Source organism: Bidens hawaiensis, unplaced genomic scaffold (assembly GCF_021521415.1).
Source record: "Bidens hawaiensis isolate Kalapana, Puna unplaced genomic scaffold, B.hawaiensis_p1.1 tig00039072_1, whole genome shotgun sequence".
Classification (NCBI taxonomy): domain Eukaryota; kingdom Viridiplantae; phylum Streptophyta; class Magnoliopsida; order Asterales; family Asteraceae; genus Bidens; species Bidens hawaiensis.
The window spans coordinates 2,298-8,845 of record NW_027505592.1 but is presented as its reverse complement, the minus strand read 5'-3'; the positions used below and the strand labels follow the sequence as shown (position 1 = coordinate 8,845).

General features: G+C 34.2%; 1 pseudogene across 1 annotated transcript; it reads right to left on the bottom strand.

The window, feature by feature from the left end:
• Positions 1–996: 996 nt before the first annotated feature.
• LOC143614160 (MLO-like protein 11) lies at positions 997–6,226 on the bottom strand (annotated as a pseudogene). The gene is made up of 15 exons (XR_013150247.1): positions 5,955–6,226; positions 5,306–5,363; positions 4,974–5,200; positions 4,769–4,885; positions 4,589–4,649; positions 4,415–4,509; positions 4,253–4,327; positions 3,531–3,616; positions 3,357–3,406; positions 3,237–3,277; positions 2,985–3,155; positions 2,854–2,889; positions 2,695–2,762; positions 2,509–2,569; positions 997–1,538 (listed from the first exon to the last, which is right to left on the bottom strand). The product of XR_013150247.1 is annotated as an MLO-like protein 11 (transcript).
• Between the last annotated feature and the right edge of the window lie 322 nt (positions 6,227–6,548).

Genomic DNA, 6,548 nt, shown 5'->3' with positions numbered 1-6,548 from the left:
CTTCACGTAGAACAGTTTCCCTTACTCAAATGAGCCATTTCCCATGACCTAACTATTAACACAGGCTATTGCTCTATTAACTTTTTCTAAAGTAATAGAAATACCCTTGAAGTTTTGAATGAGTTTCTTTCAGCAAGGTAAATCTTCGTGTTGTGTATCATAATCACTTTTCATATAAGTTTTCGTCCGACCATGTATTACACTAGAGAGTTCCGCTATTATGGTGGCACGACTGTCAAGTGGCAGCTGACGACATGGTTTCCCAGGTGAACGCCCAAGCCAAACTTTAAAGCTAGCGTGAGTCCGGTTAAGACAACAGAGTCTTGCCAAAGTAAGACATCAGGGCTCTTAAAATTTGAAGAGTGTGACAACCTAAATACAAGAAAACCAACGTTCTAAAAAACAAAAATAAATTATACGAAAAATAAAAAAAATGAATGTTTAGAATCCCAATGGAGATCCAAGTTCAAATCTCACTTGTGTCACTTTTGGGTGGATATTGGCAAGAAAGATTTAAACAAGTCATTATGCAAAGGTTGTCAGTTCAAACCTAGAGCCCACACGGGTTTTCTTCCCACTGTGTGTTACGCCAGAGAGTTCTGCTCTTATGGTGGCACAACAGCTGTCAAGTGGCAGTCGGTGGTATGGTTTCCCAGGAGAACGTCCAAGCCAAACTCTGAAGCCAACGTAGGCTTGGATAAGACTTAAGACAACATAGTTTGGCCAGAATGGGGCATCAGGACTCTTCAAATTTGAAAAGTGCGGTAACCTAAATACAAGAAGTCGACGCTCTAAAAATATAAAAAAAGAAAACAAAAATATTTTAGAATGACTAGACTCCTGTACCCAACACATGGGTCCACACATGAGTTGTAAAGTCCAAACAACCAGCTAGACAAAACAATACAAAAGAGCACTCAAGATTGTATCTTTCCTTACTCAAGATTGCATATTTCCTCTTTTGAGCAAGGAAAGTTTCAATCTTTTGTGGTTAATTTAATTCACTTCTTGTGGTAAAAATAAAACTGTAATTATAATTCTACATTTTAACTGTCACAACTTATATACCACCTCAACATATTAACATGTAAAAGTAACTATAAAAAGTTAAAAACCACCCATCTTCACCTTCATTCCAGCTGAGCTGGCAACGACGCTGACCTCGTAAAAACTTCGGGCACCAAACTTGGCGAAGCCGAAGAACACACGGACGCACAAGGTCGAAGCAGAGGTGTACCAGCCCGGCTCGAGTTTTCATTAGCCACAAGCGGGGACCTTGAACCATCCGTCATTGGACCGTTATGCGGCTGCAGCTCGATGTCAAGAACCTGACCGGGCGCTAACCCGGCTCGTGGACTATCAAGCTCGTGGTGGTCAAATTCTTCTACAGATACGACGGTGCTTGTGTCGGTGTGAATCGTTGAGTCGTCGTTATATATTCCTAACCGCCGCCGCCTTCTTCGGGCTTCCTTTCCCCATCCATGGATTGTGTCTCTAATTCTTTGTGGGATTAACGCGGCCTTGTAATTTGTACCCATCTGCATAGTGACATAGATTTCATTTCAAAACCAATAATATGTCGAGAACTGCAAATAATGTGCTAAATTCTATACTATTTACCGTATAAATTAACTAGAAGGCATGTAGATTTCAATACTTCTACTAAGATTTATTTTAAAATTTTATAATATTGATACTTTTATTTAAATGCATATATGCACATTTTTATATATATTTTTATAAAAAAAATAGGATAGAGGAGATATAATAAAAGAAAGAGTGAGAAGAGAGAAATGAAAATCTTTTTTTTTTTATTTTATATGTTTTGTTGAAGCGAAATGTACACATGCTATGCAGTTCTCACAGTTCTCAACATAAAATTTGTTCTAAAAAGAATGCGACAGAACCAGAACACTAAATTATTGCAGGAGGGAAAAAAGCAAAACTAAATCGTCTGATTTTTTTGATTTGATAAATGGAAGCAAAACACATTGAGCTTGACATCCACTTTGTTCGTGAACAAGTTCAACGAGGTCTCGTGCGCGTTCTTCACGTTCCATCCCGTTACCAGATTGCTGACATATTTACGAAAGGCCTTCCTAAAGCCCTATTTGAAGATTTTCGTACCAGTCTCAGCCTTTGTGAACCACTGCGGGGGTCTAATAGATATTGTATAGTTGGCATGTATATCGGTTAAATATAGATAATATTGTTAGTTGATTTCATCCCTAATTAAATGGGATTTCCTGTGTATATATGTAACCGGTTTGGTGATAATGAGAGGCAAGCAAATTATACCAATATCTCTTTCTACAGTACTTCTTAAATATAAACATGTATGTTATGTACATAAAAAGCATCAAACTAGTTGGTTCATATGTAATTTTAAAGTTTTAACATTTCCCTACATGTGGAGGTTCTATATATAAACAAATATTATGCATTTTTTTTTTAAATTTCAAGAGAGATGTATATGTGTGTGTAAATGTTTTTGGTCTAAAATTATACCTGGGTAACAAGTGCATAAAGCGGTAAGGTGCTATAGCTGCATAAGAACTGGCCCATAAACCTATAACATACAATAACAGTGAGCGATATCCTGTTTTGACCCGCCACCCAACCCGCCCGCCCATTTTGCTACTTTTAACCAACACGTATAAAATCTGGTGAAACTGAATGAAAACAAACACATACCCCAAAATCAACCGTATATACACGATCGTGTGGTTCTTGATAAAACAAGAATTATAGCCAAATTGCCACTGCAAAAAATAATAAATAAATAAGTAAACAGTTTATACAACTCAAGTTTAAACATCAAACATGGTTATGAAATCAAGTAACAGAAATTACCCAGAACCAAAAGAACGAAGCTAGCTCAAACGCGTTCTGCACATAAGTTGATCACAAGTTAGACAACCAAATTATCTAAGTTTTTGGATTAATGAAAACAAATTTAAAAACAGCGAAAAGATGATGCTGACCTGGAAAAGAATGAAATGGATTAAGGAGAGCAATAATTCTGGCTTTTTAAACCAAAAGAGTTCATCACGAGGCTTTAATCTCGTTTCATTATAGTATTGAGTAATTTGAGCACTCTCTAGAGCCAAAGTTGCAATAACATGTTGTAATTTTGCCCCCACAAGTAAAACAAGCTGAATACATACATATGCAATCAGAACTATAATATAAAATTTTACTACAATGTAAATAAGATAAGAAAAACGAGTACGTACAGTTATTGGAATAATGGCAATCCAGAAATAAAGATTTGATCCTGCAAGAAATGCATGATGATCAATCAAAATTTGTTATTCCAACGCAGGTTTAATGCATAATTAGTTCACGTCACGTACCTTTTATATTAAACAGCATAAAAGCAACCACAAACCCCCAAAGTGTGCCACTGCAAAAACCGAACAAACAAAAAAAAATCAACTTTTGAACAGTAATGGTATTTATGTTAAATTTATGTATACAAATTTACTTTACATATGTGAATAGAAATAGCAAGAAAGAAAATACATTACCTGACTCCAACTATTCTTTGAAATTCTTCTTCCATAGAACGAATCATATAACTGTGAAAATCATATTTTGATGTGAGGTGATGGTTCTGTCATGAATAAGAAAAACAAGCAGCTGTGAATAACGATCAGAAGGTACAAAAAAATTAACCGCCCATCCGAGAGCTCGAGCTTGGTTCGTTTCGAGTTCTATTTTAAAGTTCCAGCTTGGCTCATCTATCATTTATTAATTATTTTATTTATTAATTTCTATACATTTATAACTATACTTATAGTTATAGGTTTTATATTGTTGATTTATATACATTTATAACTATTTTCACAGTTATACTTTTTTATCATAGTTTTATATATAAAATTTATTAATGTGTAAATAAATATTTAATACATTAAATAAAAAGTATATAAATAATGGGCTCATTTAGGCTCAAGAGTCTACATGAGCTCAATAAGTGAAGCTCAGCTCGGGCGAGTTAATTAAACGAGCTTGTTTTTAGGCTCGTGCTCGTATAAGCTTGTCATGATCCAAGCTTTTAACAATCTGGTCTTGAGAAGCTCACAAGTGGCTTGGATAATTTACACACCCCAACTTATTGCTAGTGCAATAAATTTTAAAAAATATAAATACTTTCCAAGTAGATATAGGGTGATATCATATGTAGCTGTAAAGGGGACCTCAACAACTGTACAACAATATTAATTGCTTTTGTCGAAACTTGGCATACCATGATGAAGGCTTTACGCAGCGTTAGGTAATCTGCACGAACAACCGAACGCCCAAATTGCCGAAAGAAACATATCTGTATAGCAAATTATAAAATAAAATATTATTATCCGGATAGAAAGATTAAAGCTAACTATGCAAAAATGGGAGAGATTGTACCTACCATCCAAGTTAAAAAGCCATTCCTAACTAACGGATTTGATGAGTGGAATTTGGCCATTGTTGATTGTCTCTTAAATAGCTCATTTCTTGATATTTATGCATTAAAATATATATTAATTGTATACATGATACCATTGTGGCATTGTTAGAATTAAAAATGATAAGTATATAATACCGGTTAGCACATCATGTCAGTCCACTTGAGCCTCATCCTCCCATCTCCTCCAACTGTGAATCTGGCGAGATTACAAATTAGTAATTTCAAGAAATAATTATGTTCTTATTATGTTATCTTTATACAATTGTCAAGTAAAAATAGTAATAATAATAATGATGATAATAATAACAATAATACCTTCACTACAGCAAGAAGCATTGTTAAGCAGCTGTACGACACGTGAGTTATTGCCATGACAAAAATAAAGCGGTGGAGTTGCTCAAGGCCTTCATATGATACAAACGGCTCGTAATCCTGTATATTAAAATGGCAACAAAAATATATTAAAGGGTTTAAAAAAACATAATACATGAAGTACCGATTGTAAATTAGCGTGACTTACCTTCTTACATGTGTTCTGATTTAATACATTTAATACTCTCTTATGAGGATATACAAAACTCATAAAAAGTTTCCGCTTATTATCATTATTCTCCATTTCTTCATCAACCTCAGATCGAGTACATGGAGCAAATGCACTATTGTAGAATTTTGAGGGAATACAAATGTTTGATATAATACTAGAAGTAGCTGTTAGAAGGAGGGATATGAAGCCGAGAAGCATCAACTCTGCACACAAACAACCAAAACATATGAAGCATTTACATTTATTAAATAAAATAAAAGCATATGAAGCATTTACATTTCTTAAATAGGTTTCATATACCAAAATACCTTCTTTCATTTTCTCCACAGCAGCAAGCAACGGCTTGCGGTCTGTTTTCTTCAACCACTAACATTTTAAATTAAATTGTCAGGAACAAATAAAAGTATAAAACCTATAACTATTGCAACACAATAGTAACAAATTGGCTTGCATAAATATGAACAAATACAAATTATTGCATAGACTTGGATTATCACATATTCATTATCTTAATTAAGGGCGTGCATGAAGCTGCATAACCGATCCGCAACTGAAAAAACCAAACAAAACAAAAACCGACGGTTTGGTTTCATATTTTTGTAAAAACCACACTTGCGGTTTGGTTTTAGCTTTGGCTTTGTATGTAATAAAAACCGAACAAACCGAACCGAATTTATAGATTTTCATTTTTTATTTTATGTAATTTATAAGAACTTGATAAATATGTAACTCAAATGTTTCAGCCCAAATGTATAATAAACAAAATGATTTATGCCCAGAATTTTCAAGCTCAAATGCAAAACCGAACCCAAATCGAAACCAAACCGTCTTCAAAAATTTAAAAACTAAAATGTCAGTTAGCCCAAACTGAACAGTGCACACCCCTAAATTCTCAGTAGGCACCAAATCAAACAATATAAGCATATGGCATATTAGAATGAAGAACACAACACTTACATTGCTTAACCGATGAATCGATCTCTCAACAATCAAAGAAACAACAACAAAGACAGTCAAAACAGTAGCCACAGACCATGTTGGAGTCAAAGCCAATGATCTTGATTCCTCTTGGTCAACCTCAGATGACATACTTCACCAATTTACTCAACACTCTAATAAACAAGATTTGTGTTGTTTTCTGAATAAACTCTCACAGACGTTTAGTCAAACAGGTTGTGTGCACACAGTAATAGCCCTGTAATAATAATAATTCAAACCCCACTTTTCTTGGAGCTCAGTAACAAGTTAATGATAGCATAACATAACCAAAAGGTTACTGAGTGTTGAACAAATCAAGATTTGAACTTTACTTGTTTGTAATTGTGTCAAGATTGAATCTTTACTGGTATCCAAGATACCCAAGTGTGTGTGTTGTTAAGTGTGTAAATGTGAAAGAAATGTGGGAAGTGGGTGAATATAATATTATATGCAGGTTCTAGGAAGTAGTTTAGTTAATAGTTTGTAGTTTCTACAATTGGAGTTTGAATGAAACAGAGACAACAGCTATGTATTTTGTTTCTCTCTCTTACATACATTAAGAAATGTGTAATA